The following is a 10,809-nucleotide window of genomic DNA, read 5'->3' as shown; positions in this document are numbered from 1 at the left end:
CTGCGGCGATCACAATTCCCGTGCGCGCGGTCTCGGCGAGCCTTGCCACAGTGCATCAACCTACGTGGGAATCGACATTCTTGACCAAGAGGCTACTCTCCAAACCTGACCTAGACACTGCCGGTTATAAATACCCCCGATTTAGAGAACGATCCGGTGGAGAACCATCTCGAACGATGCTAGACTAAACACGTGGAGATTGAGAGCGTCTAGCCGGTTTCGGAAACAAACTTCCGATGATTATACATCGTTTCGATGCGGCCGATGTGGAACGCGCACAAGAAGATTCGTTCAGGATCGTATATACATCGTTGCAATGATCGCGCGAACGTTGGCAATTCAATGACGAATAAAATGGATTTACAGGCGTCGACCGAGACCAAGGGTCGTCCGAACTTTTGCATCGATTGAACACGATTTTCTAACGAACTGTACGAACTTCATTATTCGCGAACCGTGTGGGAGATCTTGCATTTTAGTATACACAGGAATCTGCTTTCTCTCATGTTCGATCAAACAGTTTGTAAAATTCATCGTCAAAATTCAACGATATTAGGTATCATTAATCCTGTTATAGTTTAGACAATTTTCACGTTGATTTCACGAAAATATGTAGATGTGATCCTACGGATCCAGCTGCACACAATTGAAGGGGTCAACGCATTAGTGGTGAAAAATGAAGAGTGTTATCTTTTACCAACATGTATGTTTACTGACTAAATTCCATGTTAAGTTAATTTAGAGCTAATTTCTTGTGGTAGCTTCCTAATTTATTTCACTTGTCTCTTTAACATTGTAACATGTATAAAAAATATTTTAACACTTCCACGACCGCGCTAGGAACCTGGAAAGTTTTCATAAAATTAAAATATTTGACTCAATTAAACAGAAATTACGAAGCACACTTATATGGCATCAATTACTTCCTCGGCATTCGTACGTCTTGCAGATCTTAATAAAATGAAGCAATCATTTTCAATTTTTCATTAATTATCCATTCGGTCACCAATCGACTGAATTTAAAGCGGGGAAATCTCTCCATTCGGTTGGCTAAGTGTTAAGAAAATCTCACCTGCGCCACCACGATTTTAACTCACTCAATTGATACTTTCATAACGTGTACATGTGATTCGCAGGCAGCGGATTTCCATGCGAGCTCGTGAGATTTATTTGCCGATGAGAGAGATCTGATTGAAATACTTGAACGAACGTTTCAGAATGGTACTCAATCGTGAACATCTTTATTCGATGAAGAACGAGGGGTAAAGCAATCGTCTAGGCAAGACAAGTCTGTCGCAAAAGAGGAGAACATCGGCTAGACCGGTTCACGAAACCGGGAGAAGGAGTCTTCAAAAGACGCCACCGACGTTTCCCACAATCTCGGAAAGTTGCGCGTTGATTCCCGGGACGCGTAGCGTCGCGGCACGTTACGCTCGGCGTCGCGTCTGCGTCGGGGTCGTGGAATCACGACGAACGCCGTCGGGTTACGAAATTAACACCTCGGAGCCGGCGTTTCGCTTCCGCGTGGCAATGGCGGAATTAACTTCACCCTGCCGCCATCCTCTTGCATCTCGAAATAAAAGCGGACACTTCGATCCTAGCTGCCCTCTCTCCAATTCTGTTTTCAACCCTTACTCTGTGTTTCAATTCGGCTGTCAGCACGAATTCTCAATTCGATCTTCGACAATGATTATCTGCTTCGATTCAATCTTTAACTCCGATCTTCCGCTTCAATTCAACATTCAACCCCGATCTTCCGCTTCAATTCAATCTTCAACCCCGATCTTCTGCTTCAATTCAATCTTCAACCATAATTTTTCGCTGCAGCTCGTTTCTCTTTTCTCGATGTTCACTTTCTCCTTCAATTCATCTCTTCTTCAATTCGACCTTCGATTCCGATCTGTTCTGCTTCCATTCAGTCTTCAAGACTAACTTCTTCTGCTCCGATTGAGTCTTCAAGTGTAATCGCTTCTGTCACAATTCAGTTCTCAACTCTAATTTCTTCTGATGCAATTCAGTTTCAAAATCTGCTTCCTTCTGTTTCAATCCAGCTAACAATTCCTTGACATAACCTTGACATAATCCCTCAGCAGCTTGCAGGAAACTGATTTGTAGCGTTGAAACGTTGTTGATTCGCGAGACTATAGGGTAAGTGTATCAATTACTGTGTCACTCTCTGGTTACTGCTTCCTTAGAATGATTTTATTCGTATTTAAAATACAACGTTATGAAATCGTAGGTATTGTATTTTTAAAATAAAATTTGATCTGTAATTTTCATAGGCGAAACTAATTTGTTCAATTTCTGATATAAGGTTAAATGTGTTTTTGCCCTTATCTTGTCGAAAACTATGCTTTCCTAAACACAAAAACTATGCTTTCCTAAACAAAAGAATAACTATTGTATTCATAAGACTCGTCTAAATTAATAGACTTCTTAGATATACATATTTCTTGATTTAAAGTGATTCAGTAATTGAAACAAGTTTCCATGTCTTTTTTAATGCGTGCGTTGATTATTATAAATCCTTTCATGCCAAATCACGTGCTACGTCTTGGTTCGTGAAATTCCTTTTTTGAATAATATTGTAAGTATTGAAATATATATGTACAATAAAATGTCGAACAATTTAGTACGAATATTTCACGTTTTTACATTTTCGTTATAGAATTGTTTACTTAGAACCGATCACAGTAATTGAAGCACAGTAATTAGATCATTGTACAGAAATTGGCGCACAGTAATTAGATCAGTAGACAAAAATTCGTACAAATAAATTAACTTTTCATCTTTTTAAGGACAAAATCTGTTTTGTCCATCCATTGTCAATCCATTTTGTTAAATACTTCGTATTCTTCATATATCTCAATTATGAACAATTTCGTACTTCTATACATATAAGATAACATCGACATACAATTGAAATGCTTTAAGAAGTGCGACATAGATGAAAGAAACTACATATATATATAATCTGTCGGAAACTTCAGACATCACTGTAATGGACAACACCGACCTTAATCCTCAAATTCTTTACCACGAACAAAATATTTCCTAAAAGTTAGCGTCCTATGAAAATACAAAGGAACATGCAGCAACAAGATGAGCACAGCTCTAGCCCCCATTCTTTACGATAACAATTCCAATTTCGATCCAGCTACCCAACACCATCGAAGAGCCGTGTCTTCGACAACCCCATCGGGCAGACAAGAGGAGTCCTCGGACCCGTGGCAGGAAGTTGCAGTGTAACAACGATGGGACGGTGCTCTTCCACTCCTGGAGGTGGAATTTCGGGGGTGGGCGAGCGTATTCGGGTGCACGCGCGTTCCAGTTTCCGGCCGAGCGAAAAAACCGAGCGTCCCTGGGACTCTGTGCTCGTCCGGCTGACCATTCACCTCTCTCCGGCAGCGATTTGCATACGCGACATTTCTCCGTCGGAACAACCCGGGCCGAGCTTCCACGAACGGGTGGAGAAGGGTTAAACTTTGCACAGTTAGTCAGCGTGCGCGCGAACCGTCCGCGTTCGGAGGTTGATGACATCTTTTCTCTTCTCCTTCGGCTGCCAGCTCTCTGTTTCTCGTTCCGGATCAGCCGAACGAGACACGTTTTTCGGATGTCACGCGAGTTACTCCGCAGCAGAGATTGCCCCGAGGAGCGTTGCACTGGTCCCGGAAGGGCGGAGCTGAACAGAGCCACGCCTACTAACAATATTTTCCATTGAAAACGCAAGAGTTCATTGGAGAATTTTTGTTTGATCATTTCAGAGGTTCTATTGTCTTATGGATGTAAGTTAGGCTGCGAAGTTTTACGCAAAATAAACATTGTTTCTATTGATTGCAAGATGGAAAAATCATTCTTGGCTTATATTTAATTTAGATTTTAGCAGTGATGCGTCGTTTTTAAATTCTTAATAGCTTGGAGTGAATTTTACGAATTTTATTGTTTCACTTACAGCGGTTAATCAAATTGTGAAATACGCTTACGGACGGAAGTTAAGGAACATGTAACACAGGTGCATATTCTTGCGTGTCGTAAACCTTCTTAATGTAGAATAAGAATTTGTATTGTGTCAATGAAAATATCAATGTTATTCTTTTATAACTTCTTAATTTACTATTTTTATTGTATATCTCTATTTCTCTTTTTCTTTTAACTTCTTTTATTTCTTCTTATTTTGGTTATCTTCTGTATTAATCGTATGCACAAAATAAAACGATATTGCACTATAAACAATGCGTTATATGCTTCGCTATAATATATACTTTTAATTTAGTAACACGTATATTTGTTAAACCATCAAATTTTATTCAAGTGTTAACGATACGTAAAGTTAACATTTGCCTCGCATTTAAGCGTTGCATATACAAAGAGATACCGGTTGCAGATATTCGTGTAGGTGTCTTCAAGTTCGCTAATAGCAACACATTTGCCAAAATCGGAGTCAGGAAACTACGGCCGGAGCTGAAATGAAAGGCGCCGGGTACCGTTGCAGGGTTGGCTGTCGTTCTTCAGCAAATGCGGCAGCTAAAAATGGCAGCAGGACCGATTGGCAGAGCCTTTGGTTCGCAGAGCTGCGAAGAGCTGCGACGAGATTATTACGGCTGCGGGCCGGGAACAAGTCCGCTCCCTTTTCCGGCTAATTGCCGACGTGTTTCCACAATTAGGCCGAATTTCGCGCGGCGGTTGTGCTTTATTTTCGACGAGATACCGTCGCGCCGCGGAGCCCGAGGATCCGCGGGGTCGGGGCGCGGACGAAACAGGGCTGGCCCGTTAAATTTAACTCGTCGCGGGCCGGGCTTTTCTCCTGGAGGCCGGCTCGGCCGTGTTAATTGTTGACGGAAAGTTTAACGTCGCGCGCGGCCGCGATTATTTGACTTGCGGAGATGAAACGTCGACCGCCGCGACGAATCGACGCGGTGCCGCCACGCTTTCCGAAGCTACGCCGATTCCTAGACTCTTCGTTGATCTATTTCCGAGGGCAGGCCGCTGTCTTGACTCATGGAGCGTTCTGTTTTGCCCGCGAGACGAATCGCCCCGCGAGCAACGTCTTTTCTTACGCCTTTCAGGCTTCGGAATTGTCCGGGATACAGTCTGCGAGACGTCACCGTGACGCTGTCGTTCATTTTTCCTGGTTCGATCTTCAGCATTTCTTGTCGCGTTTCTTTGGTAAGTAATTAGAACAGTTAGACGTACATTTTTATTATGAATTATAATTATAATAGATTTTTAACAGAAATTAATCGATTTTAAATAGCAGCGATGCCAATTATAACGAATTCTTATTATGCATTTGGAGTATTATACATTTATTATACATCTTACTATATATAATAGGAGTTTCAATTTTAGTAGATTTTTGATAGAAATTTAAATAGAAATTTTATATTATAATAGATTTTTAATAGAAATCTGGATTGTAATTAATTTAAAAATAGGGTTGATATTGATTATCACAGATTTTTATATAAAATTTAATTATAGTGACGGCTGCTGATATATCGTATGTTTTTGCACCTCCTTTTTCACTCGAAAAGAATGTTAGCCTGATGTTATCCTCACGCATGCGTACTTTCTTTAAAACAACGAAAACGTGTCGCAAGAACCGTTTACGTAAATCACTTATGCTGCTCGTACACATTAATTTATGCTCTAATCTGTCGACCTTATCTGACGTACGTTCGATGTTACATTAGCCTGATATTATCCTCGGGTACCCGTACTTTCATTGAAACAAGGAAAACAAGTATCTTTGCACACAAACCCCGGTGTTCGTACACGCTACTTCAGTAGTTCGTCAGTCGATTTTATTTGACGTGCGTCCGATGCTAAATAAATTGTGCACATGTTTGAACGACAGCGCGCGAAGAGTCACGGCAGAGGTGATACTTAAGGAGGAATTCATCGATGCTAAAATTCTTCGAGCGAAAGAAACGTTTTGGGGGAAGTGTCTGGTCCTCGATAATTGACATGAGTTAACACACGAAGAGAGCGAACCGAGACCCTGAGGTGCGTAACCTCGAGCCGCGGCGGAGCTCGAGGAGTCGCTGGAATAATTCACAGCTGCGGACGGTGCAACGCCGCTATAAATTACGATGTACCTCGAATAGACTTCTCGTGTTCCGAAACTTTTCGGACCGGGACTTCGGTGTCCTCTCGGACTGTTCCTTGCGGCGGCCATCTTTCGATTGTTCGCGCTCGATCACCTGGGATAAGCCACTCGATTCTCCTATTTTTCATCGCACAATATGCAATACTGCTACCATTTTTCACAACGCTGTGCATTTGCTTTTTTATCGAAACAACGTGACAACTGCACAATCTGCTGTCAAGAAATTTAATTTAACAAAGTGATGCTCTATCGAGTTTTCTTCGAAGTGCGAGGAACGTTTCCGTCACTTTTTAGGTTTTATCTTCGTCATTCCTTTTTTCATCGTTTATGTATCGTAGAATTTAGATAAAGAACTATAATGTCTTCTCTGAATGTTTTTTTTTATATATTTTCTATCAATTATATTGTTTTCATACGTATAATTGTATCGAGAACAAAACTTGTATGTTATTGAAGAAAATACATGTAATAATTTCGTTTTCGTAGCTTCTTTGGGTAAATGTTTCGCTAAATTCGTCGCCGAATGAAATCAAGTCGAAGATGTTAGGTCGATGTAATGTAATCTTGTTTGTCTTTTGTTAAATGTTTCTCCGAGCGCGTTATCGAATCACGATAAAAATACAATAAAGATAAATACACTCAGCCGCAGTAATGCGCTGCGACCTTAACTTCGATATTTCTCTTGAATGGAACGTTTCCATAAATTCGTTACTGATTAAATCAAAATAAATTCATTTCAGCCGCGGCGTACTTCTAGTCGGTAGCTTTCTTGGCGATCGGAAAAGCCACTTCGCAGTTCAAAAATGCATTCGTGCGAAAGAATGAGGGGCCGCGCGCGCTTTCGTTGTGCATTTTCCGCGAACTAGCGGTTACTATCTACCGTAGCAACATGATTACAGTAATAATATCGACGAGAAACTTTGCGGGCGCACGGTCGAGCAACAATGTTCGACCGATTGTCCGCTTTCCGTTCATTTGCTTCTTCGGGCTCTCCCTTTTCCACGTTCCGTGTCCCGGCTCCTCCCTCTCCCCCCCATCTCTCTCTCTCTCTCTCTCTCTCTCTCGTCCGGCCGTAGGAAATGCGATTCGCATTCGACGTATCCCGCGCAAAAGTCCAGATAATCGTTCTCGATGACACGCATCGCCGGCCACCGATGATCGGGAACCGCTTTCGCGTTTCCTGTGTGTCTCTATTCAGCTGCTCGATCACGCTCATTCCGGCCAGGTGTGGTGCGTTTATGAGGCATTGTTGCTTTCCTAGGTGAATGTCACATCTGTCCGACAGTGAAACCATAGCCGTGGCCGCAAGGAATACCGTGTTACACGCGTTACCGTCGCTCCTCGATCAATTGTCTTTCGATCGCGATCGGTAGATTCAGCTAAATCCGATTAATATTCGTTCGCGTCGCGTTTTATGTTATTTACGGGAACTGGGATTGGTTGACGTTGCGTTGATGTTGTTGACTGACTCCTTGGCAACGTTTCAATACCGAGCACTTACTTCACAAGATAAGTAACAGTTGATACAAACTTGCATGCCTTCGTAGAAACTGTTCGACTTCCTAGAAACAGGTGTACCTTTCGGACTTCTTCTCCGGTGGAACGACTTCACGGAAAATTTGTAATTTCTTTATCACTTGCAGATGGTAGTAGCATGACGTACGTGTTCGTCCAGTTCCTGTTTATTGCAAACATTGGTAAGAGAAATCTCAGAACGGTGAAAATATATTGGAAGAATTTAAGAACACTGTTATATATGATTTTCAATTGATTAAAACCATTGACAGAAGTAATACATTTTCATTTGGTTCTGGTTTCATAGAATTGCTGAACAAAATTTTTATTTTGCCTGACGATTCGCCGTTTAATTATGACACTACTTGTACATGTCTTCATACTTTAGATATACGCACGGAAACTTTGAAATCGAGCGAGGCTTCTAATTCATTCACAGCACAACGATTGAATAGAAAATTTTCATTCTTCCTCTACATGAAGGCGAGAATACAAATTACATGTCCGTCAAATTTGAGCTCAACGGAATAATTTTCTCGAAAATTACAGATTTATCTGCACAGCTCCTCTTATTCCCAGTAGCTGAATTATCGATTCTATCAACGAGTGCACCTTCCGGATTCTTTCGCAGCGCAGAGACATAACAGAAACTTTTTATAGTTTTTCTGCTTGCATTATGTAGTATACGCGCGATAAATCTCAACTAAAATCAATTACTTATCGAAAAGTTACAGTACATTTGAGAAAGTCCTTTTTTATTCTAGACGATCGAAGGTTCCGAGAGCGAAGAATTTACGCAGGAAAGAATATCGTACCTGCATCGATTGGCTTCCGAGCTGTACACGGATTAACGGCACACGATTTTGTCTAAGAATAATCGCCGTTGTTTGCGATTACGAATTCGAGAGGCGGGCGCGGGCGGCTCGAGGCGACGACGTCTCGCTGAAAAATCCACGAGGAGAGCAAATTTGCCGGTTGTAATATTTCAGGAGGACGGATGGTCTGAAGTCGAAGATAAGCGGAAGTAAAACAGCGGCGAGTGAACTGCTCGTTTTACAATCTTCCGGAGTGTTCTCCTCCTCGGCGGCGGGCCGCTTCGTTCTCCCTTCCCGTTCCCCTCCCCAGGTTCCTGTTCCAGGAGCGGAGGCTTTTTTCAATGTAAAATGCGACGTTTCTCGGGCAAAGCCATTTAACGTCGCAACGAATTCACGCGGCGACATTTCGCGGCCCGGCTGAATCGCCATTCACGAATTATTCCCGCGAGCTTTTTCGCGCGCGGTCGCCAACAGGGATCGCGAGCAATCCTTTGGGAACACTGAATAGTGTCTTATTCAAAACAGTAATTGCGCGCGGAAGACGGTTCTAAAGGCGACCAATCTCGGCTTCTATCTTCGAGAATTTTATCATTTACCGTAATGCAACCGAGACCCCGGGTAAGTTGATACTGGGGGACCAGTTAGCGCTGGGACGCCATGGCGTTTTTTACGACAGGTATGCAGTCGAACCGGGACAAGATGGAAGAAGGTGTTGCCCCACGGTAGCATCGACACGGCCCCGTAACACGATATGTTTTCATTTAATCGAGTTAACATTTTCCCGGACGCAACGGCTCGCGTTTCGCCGAATTTTCGGACCGTCGACCGCTCCCCACGGGGGCCCTGAAAACTTTCGCTACGACACTCCAATTAACTGCAGGTTCGGTGCGTGCACTCCTAATAAAGTAAAATTAGTGGAAACGAAGCCTTCTCCCAATCTGAGCAGCCAATTTTTAGTTACGAACAATAAAAGTCGGCGTATCGCTCGAAAACGTGCAACATTGTATTGTCGCCCATTTTCGACGGGGGCTCTGAAAACTTTTGCTACGATATTCCGATTAACTTCGGGTTTGGTGTGTGCATTCCTAATGAGGCGTAGCTGTTGGAAACGAAACATTTTCTCGATCCGATTCAGCAACTTTTAGCTGCAGAGAGAGAGAGAGAGAGGGAAAGTTCACGTATCTGCTGGAAACGTGCAACTTTTCAGAATAAAAGGTCCTTTACAGATAATCCTATAACTTAAAAAAAAAATATCTATATCTATATCTGTTGTCTCAATTTGTTGAAAGAAACAAATATTTTCTATCGATACGTTGCGGTGCGATTACTTTAATTTGAATTATATTTCTAAATCTCAGCCTTCGCTTATTTTCTTTGTAGCTCAGTCTGAGCAGAATACGATCATTTTAAGCGAGTATCCTAGCGTGAAACTTCGAGAGAATCTCAAGGAAAGTTTAAGATAAACGCAATGCACACTAGAATAGCCCCTTCAACCTTCTTGTCTTTGTCCCACCGAAATTTCCGACTCCGTTGCGCGCGTTCATTATTTCCGACCGTCGAAACGCGCAATAAAGACGCAATAATTGGCATAATTGCGAGCGGGGGGAGGCGAGGGACAAGGCGGCCGAGATTCGAGGCGACTCACAATCAGTCTCGCCGGCATCGTCTGGCTCGCCGTTGGGGGCTGTCGCTTTGCATTTCAGATTCGCCGCGGAAAAATGAAGCGTTGCTTCTTGCGGGACGTGCCGGGAACTTTCGAAAAATTACCGGCAACTTTGATCCTGGATCCTTGCCCCTTATCTGGAAACTTTCCGAATGACCTGTATAAGAGGATCCCGCGGCCGGGCTGAAGCGAGAGAGGGCGGAACGGAGGGGGATGATTTAAACAGCCGAGGTCTCTCTTTTCGAAGAGATTCGGGAGGAGAGGAAGATGTTCCAGGACGAGGAGGCCGATTTAAAGAAAGAGAAAGAGAAAGAGCAAGAGAAAGAGCAAGAGAAAGAGAGAGAGAGAGAGAGGGAGAGAGCCGAGGACACGAAGTCAGAGTCGTGAGAGGACAGAGAACTTCAGGGAAAAGAGAATCTTGGCGCCAAACGAAGATAAGTTTTCCGGTTGTTGATCAAATTTCGACGGAAACATCTCGATCATTATTCTTCCTCTTGTACGATTCGTCGAGCGTCCACTTGTGAACGGGAATCACTTTGGATCCTATAGATCACGGTAGAAGGAACAAGAACAACGGCGGCGGGGGGGAAAGAGGATTGAGGTAAGGGGATCCAGGATAACTCGAACGAAAAAACCCGGTCGTTTAAAGCCGAAGAAAATCCAAGATGGGAGGAGCCCGCGGTAAATAGAAAACCAAAGGTAGACCC

At 43.0% G+C, this 10,809-nt stretch overlaps 1 protein-coding gene across 1 annotated transcript in view; it reads right to left on the bottom strand.

The window, feature by feature from the left end:
• Positions 1–3,118: 3,118 nt before the first annotated feature.
• The window catches only part of LOC143260122 (uncharacterized), a 91,892-nt gene continuing 84,201 nt past the window's right edge, over positions 3,119–10,809 (bottom strand). Inside the window, exon 4 of the transcript XR_013034222.1 lies at positions 3,119–7,787. The gene's annotated coding sequence lies outside the window, so the exon portion shown is untranslated. The remainder of the gene's footprint in view (positions 7,788–10,809) is intronic.

Source organism: Megalopta genalis, chromosome 10 (assembly GCF_051020955.1).
Source record: "Megalopta genalis isolate 19385.01 chromosome 10, iyMegGena1_principal, whole genome shotgun sequence".
Lineage (NCBI taxonomy): Eukaryota > Metazoa > Arthropoda > Insecta > Hymenoptera > Halictidae > Megalopta > Megalopta genalis.
The sequence above is the reverse complement of the archived record's forward strand: the minus strand, read 5'-3'. Positions and strand labels throughout refer to the sequence as shown.